At 37.6% G+C, this 10502-nt stretch overlaps 1 long non-coding RNA gene across 1 annotated transcript; it reads left to right on the top strand.

Annotated features, from left to right (window-relative positions):
• The first annotated feature begins 5574 nt into the window (after positions 1-5574).
• LOC149004187 (uncharacterized) lies at positions 5575-6242 on the top strand. Its single transcript, XR_016175638.1, has 3 exons — positions 5575-5640; positions 5988-6064; positions 6168-6242. It is a non-coding gene; the product is annotated as an uncharacterized LOC149004187 (long non-coding RNA).
• Positions 6243-10502: the final 4260 nt, after the last annotated feature.

Raw genomic sequence — 10502 nt, forward strand, 5'->3', positions numbered from 1 at the left:
CCACATAATCCACATCGACGATAATACAATCATGAACAGATAATAATCATAAACTAACAATAAATGATCATGGAATTCAGAAATAAGGTGTCAGACATAATCAGAGTGCGGAAATAAATATCAAATCGATAAATTAAGAAGGCAGGGGGCGGAATCCACTCCTTCACCAAACGGAAGTGAGGTCAAAAATTTAGTTAAGTACACGTCTCAAGTTATAAAGGTAATTTAAAGTTATTACAATTCTTCTAAGTATACTGTCACAAAAGAAGGGGTAACTACTCATAAGTCTCCTCCATAATAAATATATCTTCTTCAAGTTGAGGACCATGGAGACCCAACATGACCGCCCCATACAACTCGGGCTAACCCCGGTACGCCCGGTAATCTTCTTCGGTATGGTCACCGAAGTCTTCAACGAGCCAGACCTCCGGATGGTAGTATGAGGTATCCGGGTCCGCCTCGGGGAGGGCCTGCCATCGAGTAATCACCCCGAGAATAGCCTAACAAAATATTGCAGAAAAGGAATGAGTTCAAAAGAACTCAGCAAGGAAGTTATCCCACCACACATAAACCACAAGATAATCATAAAATGATGCAGATGATATGAGGCATATAATGCAATATGACTTTATTCTAAGTATGCTGGTCATCTATGGTAAACATGCTTTAAGTCATAGCACCATACTTCTTTAGGTAGTCTCGCCACTCATCACCGGGGAATTGGGTCCCGCATCCCTCTCGGACAAATCCATGGTTGGGGGTTTCGGCCACCGCCTCTCACATCAGCGTTGGTCTAAGTATTGGCGCATGTCGGTATAGCCTAGCCCAATGCAAGTCATCTACTTAATCATATCATGCCAGCTCTAGATACTTCCATTCCTCCCCTCTCGGGATCCTTTCCGGTATCCTTCACACTAGAGTCACGGATATTACTCACCGGACTCATCAACCCTATTGGTCATCCACAAATGGTAAACGGGAAGCTCTCACGCCCTCTCACGGATCATTTCACCGGTCTTGAGTGCCCGTGAGCCCAAGTCCAGCCATTTGTAACCCTACCAATAAATGGCCCCTTTCGGGTAACCGTAATGCAATTTATGTCCTCTCACGGAGTGGATACCGGTCTGAGCGCCCACAAATCCACACTACTACCACGGGTTGTTCGGTCTCAATGCCCTTCCGAATCGGGTCCGATATGATAGGGACATCCTAGCCATACATCTAGACAAATCCTATGCATGTCATTCAATAACCCCGGAAAGCGCCAATGGACACCTTCGGAGAACATCCCATACTATTCCCTCCGATGTCCAAGGACCGAAGCACCAGTAGGGTACCCCTTAATCCCAAGTTATACTTAAGCAATCACATGCCCAAGTTCATCATATCAGTCACAAGATACAACGTCATAATAAACATTCGATTCATGACATTGACATAAGTCATCATATATTGAAATTGATAAACATGATAAAACATTGAAGTAATATAATGTAAACACAAAGCTCCCGTTAAAAGACATATGTAGCAAGTCTAACATGATAAGAATCGAAATAGAAATTATATTTACTAGGTTAGGAATACCAAGTCAAGATTTCCATATCCTAGGTAATTACATCGATAACTATCCTTACCTTGAATCGGAGAAGAGAATGGTCCAAGATCACAAGCAATGGCCCAAATAGTCTTAAAGTCCTAAACAAGCATATATGAAAGGTTAGAGAAGAAATCGAACAATCGGAGATCAAACGAATCCGACCCGAAAAGTTGCCGTAAGCAACTCTATTGGTCGATACATTTGGTCGATAGTATCGACCAATAGTATCGACCAAATCAATCCCGCGAGGCGGCCTTTCGATTCTTGCCCAGTTGGTCTTCCGGGTCTCGGATTGACATGAAACTTGGAGGATAGTCTAAGCACAACATGGGGACACTAATTATCAAGAAACTTTCATAATCCAATGGTCCATTTGGAAATCCCCAAATTGACATATTAAGGTTAAGAGTTGTAGATCATAGCATTGGCTATAACTCAATGCAAATTAGGGGAAAACATGGGGGATTAGGTAGGGAATCGTTTAGAAGTAACATGGAGCACATATGCAAGGTATAGATTAGGTAAATCACGAGCTTCATCTCAGCTTTGGTAAATAAAGCAAGTTGGTAAGCAATAAATCATGGAAATGTGTAGTCAATGATCATGAGGTGAATCAATCATAGTCATATCGGTGAAAACATCATTGTATGGGGTTTAGAAGGTTCATGGCAAGGTGTATGCAAGGGCAGCACCTTGACCATGGTCCCAACAGTAAAATAGAGAAAAGATGAGTGAGAAAGTGATTAGGAGAGAGAGTCATACCTTTAAAGTGGAACAAGAAAGTAGGAATAAGTGGTTGGCAATGATTGATGAAGAAGATGCTTCACCACTACCAAGGAGGAGTTCTTGGGAGGCCTCTCACGTCCCGGATGTTAAAGACGCGAGAAAGGGCTCCAGGCTCTCGAGGAATAAATAAATAGAAAAGAATATTCCAAGAATCTTTAAACGGGCTCCAAGACTTGTTGGTCGATACCTTTGGTCGATGGTATCGACCAATAGTATCGACCAAAACAAACTCGCAGAAATTTTACAGAATAGTTCAGCAACTTTAGGTGCGGACTTGGAGGGCTATACAAGGTCAAATTGCATGGGGTTTTCTCCTACAGTTCACTCAAGAGGTCTAGTTTCAGGGAGTACCTTCGGATTATGCACAGGAGTCCGTTTTCTATTTCAACTGCTCGCCTTCATCAGGCGCAGATTCTAACTTAACACGTAATGTGCTCAAGGAAGGAACAGCATCATCAATGTCCATAAACTGGAATCCCGACATTACGTCATCAACCAGTAGGGCCCATAAGTCCCTCCTACCACCACTTCGGGTCTTTGGACCTACAAACATAACAATGACCGGGTCGGGTCAAGGTTAGGTAAAAGCTGGATTTTACAGCAAGGGTATTGTTAATGAGGCACATGAGTAAAAGAGGCCCTTCATGACTTTGGTTATAAGACTCTTCATGACATTGGTCATGGATCTTAAAAGTCTTGATCATGGTGATGAGATGGGTTTACTTGTAAGGTGGAATTTATTCAAATTCTAACTCTTGACCTTCAATTATCATTTAAACTTCATGACCGATCATGGGCATTACCATGAGTGGGGTTAAGGTTATTGAATGGATTAAATCCAATTCATACAAAAGAGGTGAATATGAGAGCTAATTCTCCAAATAATGGGAATGTTAGGTCAATGTAGTTTATTCTCATTAATGAAGAAGGGACAAGCCCATTGATTATCCATTAGTAAGGGATTGATTCTCCACTTTGTGAGGAGTCATTGGGATTCAATGACTCAATTCATTGCTTTGAGAATCTCAAGGGGTGTAAGGTGTGGTTTGGGCTTATATAAACCCAACCATTCCTTGCATATGGTGTGGAATAGAAACACTCCTCACATTTGCAATATTTGTTACTTATTTTTAAAAGTTTCTTCCTTTGAGTTTATCTAAGTGTTGTGTTCTAGTTTTTGGCTCCTTGAAGGGATTAGAAGAATTACCTCATTTTCTAGTTGGAGGTTGTTTTATCTTGGAGGTGGTGGTGCGAAGAACCCTTATTAATAGGATGCATCAATTACCTTAAAGACAACACCCAAGATCTGACTCAACCTCATTGATCGGTGGTTCGTTCAATTGCAACATCAAGCTCTCTGTATTGGCTAAGGATCTTCATCTTTCAATTATATTGTAATTTCACTTCTTGTATGTTGTAGAATTTGTAATACAATTACCCCAACATTGATGGTTACAAAATCACAACCAGGTCTTAAATGTTATACAAAAAGAATAAAAGGCCTGGTCGAAAATGTCAAGGGTTTGATAAAATTTAGGAAATTTCGTTTTTAAGAAGAAAAATAATTAAGATACAATTTTTTTTAAGAATTCCGTTTTTTTGATAAACATTGGAGAGAATTTAGGAGTAATAGTTAGATTTAGATCGAAAAGAAAAAAGGAAACTAGATTGTAGGTGTTGAATAAAATTTACAGAAGATTTCTTAAAAAAATGGTTAATAAAATTTTGGATAAGGATTTCTTTTAATAATAAGAGAATAATATTAGACTTAAAAAAAAAGGAGTTGAAATCGTAGAAACAATTATCAAGAATATTGAGAAAAAACAAGCAACTAAAATATCAAGAATGTTAAAAAATAATAGGAAAATAAATGATGGCAATAAAAAAAATAGAAACATTTCAATAAAAGAAAGACAATTTATTTATTTATTTATTTTTTTTTTGGCAAACATAGAATTTAATGTAGTAGTAGTAGCAGAGAAAATAAAATATACAAAACCAGTTAGCGAGGATTGTCACTAGACACGATTGAACTGAAATTTCTTAGCACTATGAGCTAATAAGTTAACAGACATATTGAAGGGAACAATAATACCTAAGGATGTCCTAGATGAAACCATAACTTGACCAATTTACATAGATGGCCAAGCCATATAAATCCTTGATAACAGTGAGAGAGCCAGAAAAGAAGACCACTTGAGTAATACAAAATTCCAAAACAGCCAAAAGAAGATAAATTGGTAAATATAACCTTTGCCACGAAACTAGAATACGTGCACTTAAATGATAATATAGAATAAATATAGTATGATATAATATAGTATATTAAGTGTGATTATTCATATAAAAAAATGAAAAACATTATCTATGTATTTTTTTTAATTGAACATTCAACATGAGAGAGCCTATAATATTGTACACTTATTCATGCTGCGGCACATTTGGATAGCTTTCAATAATGTTGTTTACTCTAGACCAGTAAGTAATCCATATCATATATGGAGATCCCGGCCGATCCCCGCACTGCTGGAGCATCTAGCCCTTCATCAGCATAGCAGATCAAAAGAGTTCAAAAGCATTAAATGGAGTGCACCTCCTTTGCATTTCATCAAAATCAATGTTGATGGATTTGCAATCAACAAGGGTTCCAATAGCTTCCAGTCAGGATTTGGTGGTATTGCTCGTGATCATTTGGGTCACACTCTCTTCACCTTCTATTGTAAAGGAGGAAACTCACAAGCCATTCAAATAGAAGCTGCTGCAATTCGAGAAGGTCTGAAGCTGGCTATCTCACTCAATCTAAAGCAAGTAATTATTGAAAGTGACAATGAAGCTGTTGTTAATCTGATTAACAAGAAGTCGGAGACTCCACCTTGGAAGATCAGTCATTATATACATGATATCTTCAGCCTTTCCTCTCTGTTTGATGTTTTATTTGTAAATCATACTCATAGAGAAGGCAACTCTGTAGCTGATAGATTAGCTTCTTATGCTGCTGCTTCTCAGGCTTCTTCTTTTTCGCTCTCTCCCCCCCCTTTCGTTCTTTGGCTTTTGCACTTTGATGTAATTGGAACTTTGTATCCCGTGGGCTTCTCTTTTAAATGAATTAAGCTCTTCACCAAAAAAAAAAAAAAAAAGAGCCTATAAATGAATGAAGCATAGGTAGCGAGGTACTTGCCTTGTAAACTTACGTTCTCTTATGCGGCTGGCCGTTCTGGACTTTTGCTTTTTGGAAGAAGGTGGTCGTCTTCTACCAGGTAGAGAAAGAAAGCCTGGTTATGGATCTGCTACTGTAACTAATTTGAGAACATTTTGGATTTTAGTTTCCATTATCTAATCTCTTGTCCTCATTCCAGCAAATGTTATCTTAATCCTGTTGTCTCTAAGAATTTCAACAGTTGTTTCATCAGTTTCCTATTGTTGGACTCTCTCACACTAGTGAAAACTTCAAACTAGAATGATGATCTTTTTAAATCGAAATTTGGGATGAAGGATAGAACGAAGTCGTCTAGATGGTGGCTTTCGTTGATTTTGTAATTTGTTTGCTCAGCAAATCCAATGAATATAGCATTTTGAGTTTCAATTGTTGCTATCTAATGGATAGGTCAGTTGCGTGGGAACAAGAAAGAGATGTTGGGGATCATAAGGCGGAGTGTCTCCGGTAGAGGATCATCTGCATCAGTAGACCCTAAACTTTCCAACTTTTATTGTTTGTCTTTGCTGTTGGTCTTGTTTAGGTGCTTCAAATTTACATCATTCGAGTTTATCCTGGTTTTTTCCTCAGATATTGGGTCGGTCAGTGCAGAGGTTTCGTCCTGCAGTATCTACAGAAAGAAGTTACTCAACCGCAGGCAATAAGGTATTTTCCTTTTCTGTTATCCAATATTCTTGAGTGTATCTTGTTGTAATCGTCTTTTTTTTTGTTGCCAACCCCGGTTTTCAAGGCTTTGCCCTGACTAATCCGGTGTTCTATACGGGTTGCACACCTGGCCTGTGGTGGGTGAGTCTCCCAGCCAGGATTTTTTGCATCCACAAGGTTTTGATACCGGAACATTACTTAAGCGGACCAAGCTGCTTATCACTTAGACCAACCCCCGTTGGTTCTTGTTGTAATCTTGTAGTTCTCTTACTCACTGAAATTTCTTTCCTTAGGAAGAAAGTTTGTTGCCAATTCTTGTATTTATATGTGTTGATTTCTCAATAATATTCAGCTAAATCTAAGCCTAACATTTTCCTCTCCCTCCCCTCTCTCTTTATGTGTGACTAGTATTCCCACCAACCTTCTAGGGTCCAGTGGTGGGAGGGGGCAACAATTCTTATTGAATTAATTGACTGGGAGTGAACTGTGAACATTTTTCTTCCTTTTCGTTTCCAGTGGTTTGAGCCGGTTGATTACTAACTTAAGATTTTTATTATTATTATTTCTTGCATTCGTTCTATTATTGCTTCCCATTATATTTTGAATACCTTACTTTTTACAACATTTTGGGTTTGCTTTCTTTGTTTAGAAGCTTCTTAGTTCTTACTCCTTATTTTATGAGCACATATACAGGCCTTTCTTATTGGAAGAGGATCTAATCATGTCCAGAAGTTTAGACACCATATATTTCTAGGTAATTTTATCTTGGTATCACACTGCTTTCTCATTCGGAGGATCAGATGATGTACATGTATTTTGGTTTATATTCTTAGCAGCTTATTTCTTTTTCTAATGATATTGCAGGTAGTATGGTTAGTTCAAAACATATAAGGTTAGTGCTTTACTCTAATCTTGTTTTATCAAGATCCAAAATAAGCTACCTTCAACTCATCTAAATGTGGAAGGTTCTTGGTTTTTTGAATGCATCTAATAAAAGAAGAAAGGGTAGGGTGTGAAGTTAAAAAGAACGAAAATGGAAAGAGAAGCAAAAGCTCATTCATAAACAATTGCTGCTGTTCCTTGGATGTATGCTTAGATCTTACCATTCACATAAACAGATTTTCCCATCCAAGTGTGGAGCAGGTCATTTGCTTCAGACAGCAGCCGTATGTGTTTTATTTGTGTCACTAAGAAGAATTTTTTACTGGCATCCTTCATGTTTCAAAGCAGCTTAACTTTAGATTCTCCATTGGTGTGTTTTAGATGACTTGGTTGATGCTGTTGTTGCTTTCATGGGTGAATCTATCACGGACGGTACATTGGCGAAGTTTTTGAAGAGTATGTTTTGTTATCCTTTGTATAATGCATAGTTTTTCCCCTCAAAATTCTTTTTTGGAATCTATGTTGGGTGCAGATCCTGGTGATGAATGGAACCGTTCCATGGTTGTGAATGGAACTGTTGTTCCTCGGCCAATGATGTACATTGCATTGACATATGATCATCATAGGCTCATTGATGGAAGGGAGGCAGTGTACTTCTTACGCCGTATTAAGGATGTTGTTGAGGATCCACGGAGGCTGCTTCTTGACGTATGAAAGCATTACAATTGGCAAATTCTGGATTAGGTGACTTTCTGGATTATCAGATTTTGGTGAGTTTTGATTCTGTTACACCAGAATAAATCCATGTTAGGAATTTAATATTTGGTAGGCTTCCTTTTGTTGATTCACTTCTTTAGCAAGTTTACCTGTAGTAATTTACAATACATATTGATGTTTGCTTGGGGTCACATCCTTATAAATTTCATTATGAAGTTTCATTGTTGATTCACTTCTAAGCTTACAATATGTATTTTGGAACAAAGACGAAGCAAAGATAAAGATGAAGAAGAAAAGACATAATAGGGTAAATAAAGGAAGTGAAACCATGCAAATGGAAACTCTTTGAATTCGGAGGGGAAATATACGATGCTTCAAATCAACGGATGTAACTGAATTGAATTGAAGCTTGAGAAAGAAAAGGCGAATCATCTGCATTTTGGAGGGAAACAATTGGACACATGGAATAAACAGATCAGTCAGGAAAAGAGGTACAGAGCCGTACCTTGAAGGATCAAGTGTATTGGATAAGAATAACCTAGCATTGATGAGAAGAATGCCAAAAGCTGACAAGATGAGATTTTATTAGACTTTTGAAATGATAATGGGGGTTGAACGTTTTCCCAAAATGAGGAGATCAAGTTCCAAATAATCTCAAATCAAGACGCGACTCAAAGCCAGTTCTTGAAGAATCCTAAATGTTGGTGGATTCAAATTTATCCACATGGAAGTAAAAATTTTTGGAGATAAAGCTTGATTCAAACGAATAACTCTAAGGAAGAAAGGATGGCTCTAATGAACCCAATATTCATTGATGAACTCTCCTGGTCACAGAAGAATTTAACATCCTCCGATGAATTCTTATGATCAGAAAGATGACCTCAAGATTATCCTTTGATGAACTCTCTTGATTAGAAGATGAGCTCAGGATTCCCTAATGAACTCTTTTGATCAAAAGATGAGCTCAGTGGTTTCAAATAAATTCTCATGACCATAGATGAACTCAAATGTTGATGAATTCTCACAACTAAAGATGGATTGAGAATAGATCTAAATGAATCTGATGAAAAATAATCATGAGGATCATATGAACAATTTAAGCCTCTTAACTAGAGTATCAACTAAGGTCAACCTAATTAGCAGGCTTGGGGGCTCATGTTATGGGTAAACCATTAATTATCGGTTCGGACTGAGTCAACCAACAGTCTGAGTATAACACAAGGTTTTGAGCTGCCGGTTACATGGGAATCTAATCATAACCATTGATCTAAAGGTGTGTATCCAACGGTCCAAATAATACCTGATCAGTAAGAAAAATCTATAAATAGGGAGTAAGCGTAAGAAAAAGGTATCACTCTTCATTTTCATTAGACCTATAACTTTCCCGCACTTAGCTCTTTCAAATCTAGGATTCTCTCGAGCTCTAGTTTGATCTCATCCAATTCTCTACTAACTTGATCGTCGGAGACAGATTATCGATCAGCTTGATCAGCTCCATTTCTAACAAAATCTTTAAGGGCCTGTTTGGTTACATGAGTCTGGAGATTTCAAATATCTATAGATTTCAAGTCTATGGAGTTATAATTTATAAAATTAGATGTTTGGTTGTGGAATGAAATTTGTGGATTCATCCTAAAAAATTATTTAATTGACGTGATTTTTGTAAATGTACAAATGTATAGCTTTTTTGAAATCTCTGGATTCCCCCTACACGTTTAGTGTAAAATGTGAATCTCTAGATTTCATGAATCTATAGATTTTTACAACCAAACGGGTAAAATTCTCAGATTCATGAATCCAGAGATTTGAAATCTCTGGATTCATGTAACCAAACAGGCCCTAAGTGAATTTGTAGATGTAGATCTGATTGGTTTGAGCCAGAACCGAATTGTTTGGTGTGATCCACGATCTGCTACCTTGGTAGATTCGACACCAGCAAGAGCTATTCTGTTGGTAGATTTTTTTGGAAGCTTCAGTTTCTATTTGTTTTCTTGGTGGTCAATTGCTCTCTAGAAAACCGATAGTTGAGGATCTTTCAAGTAGGTTACATCCATGGGATAGGAATATCGGCAATTTTGCTGAAATGTCAGATGTATTGGATTTGAAAAAGGTAGGGGTGAAGGATCACCCCTCCTCGTAACAATGACTCGTAAATTTGGAACACATCAAAAGCTTCGATGCCCTTGAAAAGCAAGCCGCAATTTGCTACCTAAAAGTATACTATTAGCAAGACTCGTAAATTTGGAACACATCAAAAGCTTCGATGCCCTTGAAAAGCAAGCCGCAATTTGCTACCTAAAAGTATACTATTAGCAAGAGTTGAATCTATGAACCTCTTCACTAAAAAAAATATTAGTTATTATCAACTAAGCAACTCTTTGATGATATTCACCTCTAAGTAAAGAATTTACATCTTGTCGAAAACATTCGGCACCAATGAATGTTTTGGCCATTCACTTCCCAGAGGCTCCCTGCAACTGAAACCACAGCTACACTTAAAATGAGAACTCTTAAGCATCTTTAGAAGACTACTCATTTACTTGTTAAATTACTAGTAGGTCAGAGAGTCACGATTACATTGTTCTCTTTGCAAATCCTGCTCCCTTTGTTCCTGCATGAAATTTGAACTTCAAGAAATTGTAAAAGCATTAGCAAGGGGTT

The sequence above is a fragment of the Hakea prostrata genome, chromosome 9 (assembly GCF_041222555.1).
Source record: "Hakea prostrata isolate BN-2017 chromosome 9, UWA_Hpros_2, whole genome shotgun sequence".
NCBI classification, from domain to species: domain Eukaryota; kingdom Viridiplantae; phylum Streptophyta; class Magnoliopsida; order Proteales; family Proteaceae; genus Hakea; species Hakea prostrata.